Source organism: Theropithecus gelada, chromosome 2 (genome assembly GCF_003255815.1).
Source record: "Theropithecus gelada isolate Dixy chromosome 2, Tgel_1.0, whole genome shotgun sequence".
Lineage (NCBI taxonomy): Eukaryota > Metazoa > Chordata > Mammalia > Primates > Cercopithecidae > Theropithecus > Theropithecus gelada.
In genome coordinates, this window is record NC_037669.1 from 100,016,731 (window position 1) to 100,033,267 (window position 16,537).

Here is a 16,537-nt window from a genome sequence, read left to right on the forward strand (position 1 = left end):
TCCCTGGGGCCTTGGGCTAAGAAGCACCCACTCCATGGAGTTCTGCGGGCAAAGGTGTAGCCATGAGGTAGGGAATCGTCAGTGGTCATTTGGTGTCCCATACATTCCTTGTTCCTTGTGTGTACAGCTCCCTTAAAGATGTTATGGGGATAAGGGATGGCTGGACCCAGCCAAGTTGGGGGCATTTGTAGGGTTCATGGATGCAGGCCAAGCTGTTATTTTAAAACTATTGAAATCTTTCCATGGTTCCTAACACCTATCTCTGATTATTTCCCTAGGATAGGTGCCTGAATGTGAAAAAGGTATGAACATTTTAAGGAGCTTGACATAAAATTTCATTTGCCTGAAATTCATTCAAATTCATTCAAATGTCATTTCAGAAAGTTGTACCAATTCACATTTTCTCCAAAGAGATGCATGTTTCCACTGCACAGCGGCTTTGCCAACAATGGATGCCACCATTTAAAATAAGCTCATTTATTGCTTTTTCTCTATATAGAAAAGTAATAATGATGTTCTTTATAAAAGCTTAAACGTTGACAGAAATGTACAACTGAGAAAATGAAAGCCCTCCCATTCCTCCTACTCCCTTGGGTAGCGAATGCAGAGTGGCTTCTCATAGGTTCATCATCAAATAGGGCACCATGACTTCCAGGCTCCTCCTCCTGGACCCCTTAAGCAGCCATCTGGGAAAGACCAGGGGCAAAAAGGTTCTTGGTCACTGACCTGACTTTCACGGGTGTCGATGAGCATTTTGCTCCCACCTATCCAGAGATAACCACCATAGACAGATGAATATTTATTTATGCAGGTATCTTCTGCATTTGTTATGATGAAATTTTGGGGCTTTATTTTTTTTTTTTTTATTATTTTTTTTTTTTTATTTTTTGAGACGGAGTCTCACTGTGTCTCCCAGGCTGGAGTGCAGTGGCGCGATCTCGGCTCACTGCAAGCTCCGCCCCCCGGGTTCACGCCATTCTCCCGCCTCAGCCTCCCAAGTAGCTGGGACTACAGGCGCCCGCTACCGCGCCCGGCTAGTTTTTTGTATTTTTAGTAGAGACGGGGTTTCACCATGTTAGCCAGGATAGTCTCGATCTCCTGACCTTGTGATCCACCCGCCTCGGCCTCCCAAAGTGCTGGGATTACAGGCTTGAGCCACCGCGCCCGGCGGGGCTTTATTTTTTAAACAAAATGATGTCATACCAGACATACTTCTTCAAAACTAGTGTTTTTAGTGTTCCACATGGATTTCTTCTTGGCCCTCTTCTCTATACATTCCTAAAGAAACTCATTCATTCATAGCTTTAAAAATATTCTGTGGGCTGATACCTCCTGAATTTATGTCTTCTCTGAGCTCCAGACTTACAAATCCAACTACTTGCTTGACATCTCTGATTGGATGTCTCTTAGGCAGTTAAAACTTAACATGTTCAGGGCAGGCGTGATGTCTCACGCCTGTAATCCCAGCACTTTGGGAGGCTCAGGTGGGAGGAATACTTGAGCCCAGGATTTTAATACCAGTTGGGCAGCATAGTGAGACCCTGTCTCTATTAAAAAAAAAAAATTCAACATGTTCAAAATGGAATTCTCGTTTCCACTCCTCAATCCTGTCTTTCTACCCCAGCCTCCCTCATTTTAATAATGTCACTCCCAGCCACCCAATTTCTAAAGATCAAATCCTGGAAGTCATCTTTTCCTTGCCACTTATGACCAATACAACAGCAAGTCCTGTTAGTTCTATCTCCAAGCCAGTCTCTTGTCCACCCGCTTCTCTGCCTCTTTACCACCATCATTCCACCTGTACCACTGCAGTAGCCTCTCATTGGCCTTTTCGCCTATGCTCTTGCTTCCTGTACATTCCTCTCTCTGATGAACAGCCATAATCAGCTTCTTAGAATAAATCCAATTGTTCTGCTCCCATGCTTGGAACTCGTCAATGCCCTCCAATAGCATTCATGCGTCTTGCCATGGTCTGTGAGGCCCTGTCTAATTGGCCTCCCTCTCACCTTCACTCCTCTCATGCCAACCTACCTCCCCATCCTGTGCTCCAATCACACAGGTCCACTGCTTTCTCATGGGAAGACTTTGTGTTTGCCAAGCCCTCCTGAAGCTTGCCACCTCCCACTCTTTGCCTGCCTAAATCCTTTTCAGTTCTCATTGATTTAACCATTCTCCTGTTGTTTCAAAATTTTCAGTGTTATAAACAGTAGTGCATTGAACATCTGAATGCATTCAATTTTGTCCCATGGCTTGACTGTTTCCTTGGCATAAATTCCCAGAAGTGGAATTGCTAGAGGGAAGGGAATTCTTATGTTCAATTTTGGTGTGCACATCATTGTAATGTCTTCGTGATCCTGCTGATTTTCCTCCCTATATTCATCCTCCCTGGAGAAGGAGACCCCAGATGAGGGTTTCAGTGCATGTGGTTTTCTGTTGCCAAGCAGGAAGCCCCACTCCCTGCCTTCCAGGAGTGCAGATACCCCTTGGATGGGAGCCTGGAGGCCCCTCCAGGCCTGCCCGCAGTCTGAGTTAAGGGCTTTGTGGCGGTCTGTTTGGTGACTGGCCTTCCCCACTTTCTCCTTCTTCCATCTTTCACCAAAATGTTGGAGCTATCTTTCTAGGCTGCCTTTGGCCCCATCTTTGTGATAGATAACAGAAAAATGCTGCTGTTTCAGACAGACAGAGGGTACCTTTCCCTAGTTTCCAGAATGAAGGCAGGTTTTTCCATATTTTTATATTCTGTAGGCCAGTGTTTCAAACATGCCTGATCTCAAGAATCCTTCTGAGCACTTGTTAAAAATGTAAGCCCCTCTCCACCACAGAGATTCGAGTTCAGGATCTGGGAGATGACAGGTCTCAAGAGTTCGCGTTTTTCACAGTGTCCTGGTAATTTTAATGAAGTTGTAGAAGTTTAGAAGGAAGTTTAGAAAATGATTCCACAGGTCATTTCCATGAGGAACTAGAAGTAGCTCCAGGTGTCCACCTCTAGTATTCACACTGCCATTTTATGCGTAAGTCTCACATTTCCTAAAAAGCATAACCAAGCACTTTCTATGGCAAGGCATTGAATTTGATGCCATACACATCATCTAATTTTGTGCCGAGAATAGTCATTGTGTCCTAGGCACAATTATCCTTAAGTTGCTGCTGAGAAAACTGAGGCTGTGAGAGACTGGCTGGTGTTGGCTTGATCAGGCCATAAAGCTTGAAAGTGGTGGAGCTGGAATCTGAATCCAGGGCTTCTGATTCTGAGTCCTGGTGTGGCAGGCCAGGTCTCAGTAACAGCTGAACAGGCCAGCCTCCATGACAACTGTTTCAGCACTGAGTGAGTGGTTAGGTTAAATATTAAAAGTGGATAGAGCCAGTCTCCTTATACAAAGGCTGGAATGTAACAAAGCCCACCAAGAGTTTGGCCTAGGCCTTTCCTGGGCCTTGAAGCATGACACGATATTGAAGGAATTCTTAACAGGACCCATGTAGGATTAAACAGGTTTTACTGGGGGTCTGAAGAAACTCCCCAGACCTCCATAAACAAGTTTTACTGGGCAGGGGGGCGGGTGGGGGGTGGTCTAAAGGAACTCCTCAAACCTCCATGATTTAGCAGGAGACAAGATAAGGGTAATCACCCCGCATCTGGACCCATCTAGGTTAAGTAAATTTACTGAGGTTCCAGAGAAAGGTCTTCAAAACTCAGACCTTAGTTATAGTAGAAGAAGTTAACCACTTAGATGGTGAACTTTAGATGAATGCACATGTACACATAGACATATAGCTTAGAAGGTATATAAGAAATGGAAATCTTTGTAATTTTAAGTTGGTCTGGCTACAGAAATAAACTCTCTTCTTTCCCAGTTCATCTGCAGCTCGTTACTAGGCCTCGAGAATAAGCAGCTCGACCCTTGGTTGCCTCCGGGAACACTGAGGCATCTCTGAAGCAATCACATTGATGCCTGTCATTATGCCACTCTGCACTGCCATGAACCTCTGCTCCTCAGAATGTGGCTGGCAAACCCAGATGGCCAATATCCCCCGGAAGCTCGTTAAAAATGCAGAGCCTCGGGCCACTCCAGGCCTCCTGAGTCAGAATCTGCATTTTCTTTTTTCTTTCTTTTTTTTCCTTTTCTTTCTTTCTTTTTTTTTTTTAGACAGAGTCTCGCTCTGTCACCCAGGCTGGAGTGCAGTAGCGTGATCTCGACTCACTGCAACCTCCGCCTCCTGGGTTCAAGCAATTCTCCTGCCTCAGCCTTCAGAGTAGCTGGGACGACAGGCAAGCGCCACCACGCCCAGCTAATTTTTTTGGTACTTTTAGTAGAGATGGGGTTTCACCACGTTGGCCAAAATGGTCTCGATCTCTTGACCTTGTGATCTGCCAGCCTCAGCTTCCCAAAGTGTTGGGATTACAGGTGTGAGCCACCACACCCGGCCAGAATCTGCATTTTAATAAACTTGCCTGGTAACTCTCATTCATATTAAAGGAAAAGAAGCCCTCAGGAGGCTGCAGAGGGATTGGAGTTCAGGTCACTTAAGAGCGAGAGAGAAGGGGAATGAGTGTGTATGTATGTGTGTGTGTGTGTGTGTGTGTGCTTGTGCACACAGGGATATGTGTAGCTTGGAAAGGTCTAAGAGTTCAGAGGCACCATGTCCTCCCTCAGATAACATCACTGCCACTTCCTATTTGTTGGAAAAGCGTTCCCAACTAAAGGCTAAGATTTTTAGCTCTTGAAATTGAGTTATGTGCAGACTGCTCGTTTGTGATCCAAAACGTCAGCCAAGAGACTGCACCAAGAGAAACCTCTCCAGGGAATGGCTGAGTAGCTTTTGCAAACATAGGGATACAGGAAAGCAAGTGCTTCTTCCTCCTGGGAGGTCTCTAGACTTCTGGAATGAGAGTCCCCTGAGGGTGCATTGCCAGACATTTCTCTGCATCTTTAAAACCAAAGTTTTTATTTGTTATGTTTTTTCTTGAGTGCCTAGAGAATCTGAGAGTTTAGCCAGTGTCATATAACCTCTCAACTCTTCTGACGTTGGGCCTTTTCTCTGAAACAAACTCAAAGACAAGCAAGCAAATTAGATGACTACAGTATGCAAAATATAAAGGCTAGACCGAAATGGGTCAATAGCACCCTCTCTTGGCCATGTGTGAGTACTGCATCTAATGGTTTTCAACTAGTACAAAATACACCTGTGTATTTGTAGTTAACTAAAGCAGAGTAAAAATATCCCTGCCACACTGTGAGGCATAGAAACACCCAAAATAATGAGAAAGTGGAAAGGAAATGCTGTCTTCAAGGAAATCAGTTAACACCTGATTATATCCACATGCAATATTTGAATTAGTTTTGCCACAATCAGTGAAAACAAATAAGGTTGAGGAGGATGCCCAGGGCAGTGCATATTTCTGAAGGCTTTGAGCAGGGCGATAGACCACAGAGCTCCCCAAGGAGTGGAGGACACCTTATTGAACAGGCATTAGAAAATGGTTGTATGTGGGCTGGGCGCGGTGGCTCACACCTGTAATCCCAGCACTTTGGGAGGCCGAGATGGGTGGATCATGAGGTCAAGAGATCGAGACCATCCTGGCTAACATGGTGAAACTCCGTCTCTACTAAAAATACAAAAAAATTAGCCGGGCGTGGTGGCAGGTGCCTGTAGTCCCAGCTACTCGGGAGGCTGAGGCAGGAGAATGGCGTGAACCCAAGAGGCGGAGCTTGCAGTGAGCCAAGATTGCGCCACTGCACTCCAGCCTGGGCAACAGAAAAAAAAAAAAGAAAAAAAGAAAATGTTTGTATGTGAATGTTAACAAAAACACTAAATATCAAAATCTGTGGGCTGCGCAAGGGAAATTTACATCCTTAAGTGCTTACAATCGAAAAGAAGTTAAAAGTTAATGGGCTAAGCAACTATCTTGAGAAGTTACAAAAAGAATATGCTAAGAAAGGAGGAGGAAGAAAACTCATAAGGGAAGAAATTAATAAAACAGAAAATAAGCATTTCATAGGAAGAATCACTAAAGCTAGAAGTTGGTTTTTTGAAAAGATGAAAGAATAAAACTGATAAGCCTCTGGCAACACTGATCAAGAAAAAGAAAAAAGAGAGAGAAAAGTTGCCCCCCTAAAAAATAAAAAAAAGGAGCTACAAAGGGTTAGTCCCAGAGTTCCACAGCTCTGCTTGTAAAAAGACAATTGAAATTCCACATTAGATGGCAAACCTTTCACATTTTCACGTCCTTTTCCTCTTTGATTTCCATAAAGATAGCATGACCAATGTTTTCTTCCTTAACATGTCATAATGAAAAGCTAACATTTGTTAAATGCATATTGTGTGCAAAGCACTATGCAATGAAATCCCCAGAATGGGTCCCTGAGGCTATCATCATCGTGTCCACTTTATAGATATGGAAACAGAGGCTTGGAAGATATGTCTCCACGTTATATATATGGAAATTGAGATATCCCTCAGTTTGTTAAAAATCAACAAACTGAGGCTTGTTGATTTCTAATATGGCACAGCTAGAAATCAACGGCACCAGGATTTTGACTGGGCAATCAGGGCTTAGAACGTCTCCTGGTCACAGGAGCTGACAGCAGAGCCAGGACAGAATCTAGGCCTTTTAACAAAAACTCTTCATGACACCAACACTGCCTGTGCCAAAAAGGCAATTCTGAATGATGTTTTTATTTTTTTCTCTCCCTCTCTAAATTGAGCAGGGATGTGCTTGCAACTCTGGAGGCAATTTTGGTTCTTAGACTCAGGCACTAGCATGGTCCTGACCACCTGGGGAAAATATCCAAGGACCTTAAGGCCAAGAGGCCTCTAACTCAGGTCTCTCTCTGGACTGCTTTGGAAATGTCTCTCTAAATAGGCTTTTGTCCACTGCTATTGGGGTAACCTACTTTCAGGGGCTTCACATGAAAACCTGAGGCCAACTATGGTGTGCAAATACTGTTTTAATTGGAATGAGCTGCTTAATCAAAAGTTCTTGGTTCAGTGTATGGTTCCTTCAAGTGCCACGATTCCTGTGTCACATTAAATCCAGGGTCAGCAAACTGTGGACCTCAGACTAAATCTGTCCTACCTATTGTTTTAATATGGTCCAAAAAGTATAGTTAACTATAGTTAAGAAAGAAATTTTCCCCCATTTAAAAATTGTTGGTGACAAAAATCAAAAGGTGAATAGTATTTTGTGACATCTGAAAATTATATAAAATTGCAATTTTAGTGTCTATAAAGTTTTATTGGAACACAGCCACATTCATTCATTTATATACTCTACGGCAGCTTCTTGCTTCAATAGCAGAGTTGAGCAGTTGCAGCAGAGATCATTCAATCTGTGAGCCTAAAATATTTACTATTAATATTTGTAGAAAAAGTTTGTGTTAAAGTATCATTATAGAACTTTATTTTTTCCTTTTCAACTTTTATTTTGGATTTGGGGGTACAAGTGCAGGTTTGTGACCTGGGTATATTGTGTGATGCTGAAGTTTGGGGTCCAAATAATTCTGTCACTCAGATGCTGAGCATAGTACCCAACAGTTAGTTTTTTGACCCTTGCCCTCCTCCTTTCTTCCCTACTCTTATAGTCCCCAGCGTCTATTGCTGCCATCCTTATGCCATGAGTACCTGACGTTTAGCTCCCAATTATAAGTGAGAACATGTGGTATTTGGTTTTCTGTTCCTGCTTTAATTTTTCTTAGGATAATGGCCTCCAGCTGCATCCATGTTGTTGCAAAGGACATGATTTCATTCTTTTATATATAGTATTCCATGGTGTATATATGCGATATTTTCTTTATCCAATCCACTGTTGATGGGCACCTAGGTTGATTCTATGACTTTGCTATTGTGAATAGTGCTGCAGTGAACATGTGAGTGCACGTGTCTTTTTGGTAGAATGATTTGCTTGCTTTTGGATGAATATACAGTAATGGGATTGCTGAGTCGAATGGTGGTTCTGTTTTAAATCTCCAAACTGCTTTCCACAGTGGCTGAACCAATTTACATTCCCACCAACGGTATTATAAGTGTTCCCTTTTCTCCTCCGCCTCACCAACATCTGTTGTTTTTTGACTTTTTAATAATGACCATTGTGATTGCTGCGGGCTGGTATCTCATTGTGGTTTTGATTTGCATTTCTCTTCTGATTAGTGACGACGAGCATTTTGTCATGTTTGTTGGCCGCTTGTATGTCTTCTTTGAAAAGTGTCTTCTCATATCTTTTGCCCATTTTTTAATGCAGTTCTTTGTTTTTTTGTGTGTGTGTTTAATTGTTTAAGTTTCTTATAGATTCTGGATATTAGACTTTTGTTGGATGCATAGTTTGCAAATATTTTCTCCCATTCTGTAGGTTGTCTTGTCTGTTTACTCTGCTGACAGTTTCCTCTGCTGTGCAGAAGCTCTTTAATTACCTCTCATTTGTCAATTTTTTTTTGTCACAATTGCTTTTGAGGACTTTGTCATAAATTCTTTCCTAAGGCCCATGTCCAGAGTGGTATTTCCTAGGCTTTCTTCTAGGATTCTTATACTAATTTAGATTTAATAGAAACCCATAGCAAGAAAACCAAGAAAAAGAAAACATTTTCAAAATAAATGTTGTTTATGTTTACTTATTTTTAAATTCTCTCTCTCTCTTTTCCTAGCAGAGGAAAACCCAATCATTGTGAGACTGCAAACACCTGGGCAGCTTACTTGGGTTTTATCATGGAGTTGCCCTGCCTTCAGGCATTTGGGGAGAAGGACTCTGGCTCAGGCTGGGATTTTAGGAGCCAAGTTGAGTGACAAAGTGGGTTAGGTAGTTTATAGTGTTGGTATAAAGATGAGATTGGGATACCATGAGCTGGGATGATGGCTAGGACATTCAGTCACCGCTGACTCAAGACCTCCTGACAAGGTTCCTGAGAAAAATCTATGTACAGGACACAGCCTCAGATGAGAGGCAAAATGATACTTTGTAACTAGCTGAACTGGAAGAGACATAGACAAGCCAAAACAATCTTGGAAAAGAACAAAGTTAGAGGACTCACATTCCCAATTTCAAACTCACTACAAAGCTGCAGTAATTAAGACAGTGTGGTTTTGGCATGAAGATACATTAACAGATCAATGGAACAGAATTGTGAGTCCAAAAATAAACTCTCATCTATGGCCAACGGATTTTCAATAAGGATGCCAGGATGATTCAACAGGCAAAAGACTAGTCTTTTTAACAAATGGTGCTGGAATAACTGGTTATCTACATGTACAAGCATGAATTTGAATTCCTGCCTTATACCAATACACAGAAGTTAACTGAAACTGGACCAAAGACTTAAATGTGAGACCTAAAACTACACATTCCTAGAAGAAAACACGTGAATGAGGAATGACTGCTAATGGGTACAACGTTTCTTTGCGGGGGTGATGAAAATATTCCACAACCGATTGTAGTGATGTTGTACAACTTTGGGAATATACTAAAACCACACTGAACTGTACACTTTAAATAGCTGAATTTTTTGCTATGTGAATTATATCTCAACAAAGCTGTTTAAAAAGACCTTGTGGCAGTGGCCTGGAGGGATCTGAGTCCAAGGGACCATGATCAGCCTGATACTTTTCTGTGAGGTGTGGTGGCTTGGGCAGTGGGAGGAAAAGCCATCTGGATCCTCTGCACAGTGCTGCATGCCATTGATCATATGTGGCTGCCTGTAATGAGGACTTGGAATGAGTGCCACTATGGGGTTCTAACTGGCCTTAATAAAGCCGAAGCTGCTGCCAAGCATGAGCAGGCCTCGGTAAAGATCTGGAGGTGCTCCTATGATGTCTCATCACCTCTGATGGAGCCCAACCACTCCTTCTAAGGCAACACCAGTGAGAAGAGCAAGTATGCAGATCTCACGAAAGATCAGCTACCCTCCTGTGGAAGTCTGAAGGACACTACTGCCATAGCTCTGCTCTTTTGGAAAGAAGAAATAGTTTCCTGGATCAAGGAGGGGAAATGGGTACTGATTGCAGCTGATGGCAACAGCCTTCAGGGCATTGTCGAGCATCTGGAGGGTCTCTCTGAAGAGGCTGTCATGGAGCTGGACCTGCCAACTGGTATTCCCATTGTCTCTATATTGGACAAGAACTTGAAGCCCACCAAGCCCATGTAGTTCCTGGGGGGGATGAAGAGACTGTGTGTAAAGCCGTGGAAGCTATGGCTGTTGGGAGCAAGGTCAAGAAATAAAGGCCAGCAGGCAGATTACTGTCCCAAGGAATGCCCTCTCTGCCTATCCTTTCCTCTGCACTTCTGCATATGTCACATTGACCACTTCATGGTCATTTTTTTTTTTTTTTTTGAAACGGGGTCTCACTGTGTCAGCCAGTCTGGAGTGCAGTGTCACAATCTCAGCTGACTGCAACCTCTGCCTCCCATGTTCAAATGATCATCCTGCTTCAGTTTCCCGAGTGGCTGGGACAATAGGAATATGGCACCATGCCTAGCTAATTTTTGTATTTTTGGTAGAAATGAGGTTTCACCATGTTGGCCAGGCTGGTCTCAAATTCCTGACCTCAGGTGATCCACCTGTCTCAGCCTCCCAAAGTGCTGGGATTACAGGCATGAGCCACCGTGCCCAGCCATAGTCATCTTAAGTTGTAGCTGCAGATGAGGACCAGTGGCTTCCATTTTCCTTTCAGCCATTTTATCTCCTACACCCACTCCCTTCATACAACTGGATTGGAATAGCGCCTCTGGGGCATGGGATCTCAGTCCACACTGAGGGAAGGCTCCTCTTAGCCAAAGAGAGTTCAGAGGTAGTAACTCTGGTTTTTGCCAGGGCTATGTTTACTAGGGACCAGCTTGAGAAGGGGAGAGGGAGGAACCATGCTAAAGCATGACCAATGAAGAAGCAAGAAGCAATGAAGCAAGAGCACCTATTTGACCCCAGGAGCCAGTCCTGTGCCCTTCTGTGGTTAAGTCACTGACTTGGGTGGTGGGGTTAGTCATTTCAGTGGAAGATAAATGTAACTTACATAGGAATGTTAAAAAAAAAATCAACTATTTCCTCCCTGATGCCAGAGAAGTTGGCTTTAGAAGGTTGGGATCAATCCTCAATTAAGTTTATATGTTGCATTTACAAAATTTTGTTTGTTTGTTTGTTTGTTTGTTTTTGAGACAGAGTCTCGCTCGTCGCCCAGGCTGGAGTGCAGTGGTGAGATCTTGGTTTGCTGCAAGCTCTGCCTCCTGGGTTCACGCCATTCTCCTGCCTCAGCCTCCCGAGTAGCTGGGACTACAGGCGTCTGCCACCACGCCCGGCTAATTTTGTGTATTTTTATAGAGATGGGGTTTCACCGTGTTAGCCAGGATGGTCTCGATCTCCTGACCTTGTGATCTGCCTGCCTCGGCCTCCCAAAGTGCTGGGATTACAGGTGTGAGCCACTGCACCCGGCTATAAAATTTTTTATATATAATATCTATATATAAAATATAGATATATATAATTTTTATCTATATAAAATATAGATATTATGTATAAGTAAATGCAACACCTATGTGTGTATATATATGTTTGTAAAAGTAAATGCAACACATAAACTTAACACATAATTCAACGCATAAACTTAAATTTTGTCTATATATGTATATGTGTGTGCATATATTTGTGTGTATGTGTGTATATATATACACACACACATACACATACACACAAACACTTTGGAGTTTCTAGTGGTAGTTGAAATAGTTGGTCCCATGTATGGTCATCAGAAAGTAAGCCATTCCTCACACCAACATGGGATAAGCCTTTTGGCTTCTAAGGGTAGAAGTGCATTCTGCTGTATATTTTAGAATCCCTCCCCAGCCTTGTTTTGTGGCAGTGAAATGCCTCTTGAGCACGTCCAAGTGTGTCTTTCACTGTGCCTGATTTCTTAATCATGTTCTAGTTGCTTTGCCCTGTCACATGGTCCCAGTATTCTTTTTCAGAATAACTGTACTACACTTTTTTTCTAGTTTAGTATAGTAAAGGAGTGATATGCAATAAAAAAGTCAAGATGATAAATTTTATGTTATGTATATTTTACCATATTATTTTTTCAGAGACAGGGTGTCACTCTGTCACCCAGGCTGGAGTGCAGTGGTGTGATAATAGCTTACTGCAGTTTCAAACCCCTGGGCTCGAGTAATCCTCCTGCCCCAGCTTCCCGATAGCTGGGACTACAGGTGTGTGACACTACGCTTGGCTAATTTTTAAAATATTTTGTAGAGATGGGGTCTTGCTTTGTTTCCCAGGCTGGCCTAGAACTCCTGGCTATAAGCCATCTTCTTGCCTCTGCCTTCCAAAGCACTGGGATTACAGGTGTGAGCCACTGCACCCAGCTTATTTTACCAATTAAAGAACACTTATTTTTTGTCCCAGTCACAACATATCTTTCTAGGTTTCTTTGATTACCTTTACAGTTTTGCCTTTCACAATTAGGTCTTTAATCCATCTGCAATCCACTAGTGTTTGTGGTATGGAGTAGGGACCCAACTTTTTCTTCATTGAGCCAAATTTCCCAACACCTTCAACTAAATAATCCACCCTTTTCCCCATGGATACTTCTTGCGTGTGTAGAATGATTGTGATAAGAAGATAACTAAGTCTCACCCAGCATCTGGGCAAGCTAGGCCACTGGGAAAATGTCAGCAAAGGGCAAAGGGGCCTAGAACCCAAGTCTTTCCAAGGCCCTGGTAGAATATGTCCTTGCCAGGCATTCATTTTTCCAGCTTCCTTTCTCCCGGAACTGAACTCCCTTCTTCTTCCCCTGCTCCAGGGGAGAAGCATGAAAGAAAGAGTAAGGAGGTGGCTTACCAGAAATAATTATGTTCAAGCAATCCTGTTACAAAAATCTAGTCTCTTCCCATTTCAGAGATGTACAAGCTCCAAATGTCTTCAGAATGGAAAATGACACACAGATACGTTACGTATAATAGATAAGACTGGAGTTTCCCAAAGGGTGAGTGGTGGTCACAGGGAGGGAGATTGACTCATTTGTACAATAGGTTTGAGCACTTATTGTATTTCAGACCCTGATCTAAACTGGGGTAGGAGGTCCAAAGATATCTTAAGTTGGGTTCCCCTAGAAGGCTATGATAAGGATATAAGTGCTAGTAGTTTATTTGGGAGGTGATCTCAGAAAGCATAGGCAGAGGTATGGGAAAATGAGACAGAGAAGGGAAGGTAAGGGAGCCAATAAATGGTACTTTATTGACAGTTTACTGTTATCGGCAACTGAGGTCCAATCTTGCTGGGAAATCCTGGGAGTCAGTGTAGACCATGCTTCCATGCTTTTCTTACCTGAGGGTAAGTGAGCTGGGATACTTACATAGCAATTTCCACCTGCCATTGATTGAAGGTTGCTAGTGTGAGGGGTGCAGGGGGCAGGTGTTAACTCCCTAGTATTTCCAGCTGGGTTACTTATATAGCAATTTCCATCTGCCACTGATTGAAGGTTGCTAGTGTGAGGGGTGCGGGGGCAGGTGTTAACTCCCTAGTATTTCCATCCTGCCCCAATCTCAAGTATTTCCCTCCCTTGCATGCTCCTGTGGGCAGGGAATGCCCTCAAGCAATGCTCGCAGTTGGACACAGATGCTTGCAGTTGGAGCATCCAGGGCACATCTGTGGGAAAGGTGAGTGCTAAGGGATATGGGTGAGGCACTGACAGCATCTCCTACAAGTATCTCTAGTATACCTTACATGTTAGTGGTAAGGAGATGCAAGGTAAACTAGCAAAACAATGAGCAAGATGTTGTTAAATAAAGATAAATATTATAAACAAAACAAAATACAGGGTGCTGTGTTAGGGATGGGTGGTGAGGGGCTTATTTAGATTGGGTGGTCAGAGATGGGCTCCTTCAGATGAGGTTTGAACTGAAATTGAGGGACAAGAAGGGAGATGGGGAGCAGAGCAGAGTATTCTGGACCAACTGAATGAACATGGAGTGCAAATGCTTTAAGGTTGAAGACCAGTGGGTCTGGTCGTGTGTGTAGTGGAGAGTCAGAGAGTAGATGGTGAGAACAAGGGATAGGCAGGGAACAGGTGATGTGGCATCCTGTAAGCCACTGTAATATGTTTGGAGTTAATGTTAAGTACAATGAGAAGCCTTCAGAAGATTTTGTGCAGAGAACTGATATAATCTCACTTGAATTTTAGAGAAAACTCAGGCTTCTGTGTGGTGAATGATTCAAGAAGACCAGCTGGAGAGCTACTGTAGTAATCCAGGTGCAAAACAATGGTGCTTGTCAGGTGCACTAGTCAGAAGTTGGGGTAGGGGAAAGGATGGATATGGTACATTTTGCAAGTAGAAACAGTAAGACCCCATTAGATCGGACGGGGTAGAGGCAGTAAAGGAAGAGAAGATTCAAAGATAAAGTTTTAAGTTTGAGCAATTCTATGGATGGCAGTGCCATTTACTTAGATGAGGCCGACTGGGGAAAGAGTTTGGGGGTAAAGAAGCAGGCTCTTTCTTTGTTTGCTGAAGGGAATGTGAGATCCATGGTTTTCTTTTCTTCTATTTGAAAGACTGGCAGTATTAGATAACGTTTCCATCTGATGAAAATGATCCAGTAGACAGGAAGAACTGATGATTCGGAAGAAAGGAGGTAATTACAGTGGTAATTTATGGAGAAGAGGAGATGGCACCCAGGACACAAATGGAGGGATTTGTTTTGATGGGTGGAGCAAGTGTACTTCATGCCTTGTATGGGAAAGAGGACAGAGTATGCAACACTGCCTCCAAAGGGTAGATTTGGAGGTGGGAAAATGAAGACGGTCAAATACCTCAATGACGGATAAGACAAAGCCTTCACCTTGCTCAGTGGAGAATGGAGGAGGGACTGGTAAAGGGAAAGGAAGAAAGAAAAGCCATCTTTCCCCCTGCCCCACCGCCAGCTATCTCTAGGTGTTATGTGCTGTTGTGGAGCAGTCAGATAAGGTTAGGTTGAACAAGGATTGGACTGGGGTTTTGTCAAATGAATTAAAAAAAAAAAAAAAAAAAAAAGGAGAAAGGATCAAGGGGAGATGATATTTGCAAGGGGTGTGATTGTGATGGTAAGCCAGGGAATCTATGCTGGGTCATGATGTCTCTGAAGAGAATTACATGAGCTGATGCATGTAGAATTCTCAGAGCTGGGCCTACAATGTAAGTGTTGGAAAGGAATTAGCTATTTTTATTAATGCAAGAGAAGTGAGAAAATGAGGGGCAATGTTTGATAACAATGTAGAAAGGCCCAAAGGATCTGCTGTTAAAGAGATAGTAGGTTTTCTAAAGTAATACCTCTTAACACCTCTTGTGGGGATCTCTAACCAGGGGCCCATCTGGTGATGCTGCTGTTGATTCCTGTGGGACCAAATCCCTAGAGCACCATTTCCAGGTTACTACTGAGCTCTCATTTGCCCTCCCCTACCTGTGCAGGTGAGATCTGCCAGAGGCTCTGCAAATGAGTACGTTCCTAATGATTAGTTTTCCAAATGAGTCCTGTTCTGGGTTCTTCAGATCTACTGGAATGGCATCATGTATTGTGGCATTGAGGGGTTTTAAGGAATCCTGACACTACTTTTCCCAGACAAAAGTCTTTAGGCAACCTTGTAAGTGAAAGGCATATTAACTTGTGTTTTGGCCTAAGACAGAGGTTTAGACTGACAGCACTGACTTTTTAGGGTGTGTGTATCCAAATTCCAGATTGTGTTTCTCAACAAGCGACAATTTAGGAGTCTTGACTGTTTTCTAGCTTAATCATTCATTCCCTGAAGGCTATAAACAGAAGTCTCTGTTTACATTTAAATTCCTGCTACCACCACCATGGTAGATAGCAGCTGAGGTACTTTATATATCCTCAGGGCAAGACCATGAAAACATTGTTGTCTCTCCCAGGTAAAGAAAAATTGCAATTGATTTATATGAATTATAATAATAAATGATTGGCTAGATTAATTTCTGGATCACATTTGAGTGATGACAAAATCTAACCTGTCAGCTGGTGCTTTCATGATGACTGCAACTTAAACCTTCGTAATGTATGTAAACTGCCAGGAGTCTCCCAGTTGTTTAAGTGGCCACAAGGGGGTGATAAAGGACTGCATACTTGCAGGAATCAGCCCCCTTCAATTTCTTCTGTAATAGCATCATTCACCGGGTACCCTGTATTTCATTACAACATACTTCATCTACCAAGTGGGCTATTACTGGTTCCCATTCAGTGTGTCTGGCCACTCATTTACTATTCTTCATGATGCTAGTATTGGGCTAAGCTTTTCTGTGTGTTTTAACAAGTCAATGGCAGCGATGCACTAAGAGTGGATGTTTATGATCAGGGAGTGGGTGGGGGTGGGCCTTTTCTTTTTCTTTTTTAATTTTAATTTTGAGACAGAGTCTTGCTCTGTCACCCAGGCTGGGTGCAGTGATGTGATCTCGGCTCACTACAACCTCCGCCTCCCTGGTTTAACTGATTCTCTTGCCTCAGCTTCCTGAGTGTGCCACCATGCCTGGCTAATTTTTGTATTTTTAATAGAAAAATTACAGGTGGCTCACACTTGTAAT

The 16,537-nt window shown here is 43.0% G+C and overlaps 1 pseudogene; it reads left to right on the forward strand.

Annotated features, from left to right (window-relative positions):
- Nucleotides 1-9,632: 9,632 nt before the first annotated feature.
- On the forward strand, nt 9,633-10,204 carry LOC112619018 (annotated as a pseudogene).
- The last annotated feature ends 6,333 nt before the right edge of the window (nt 10,205-16,537 follow it).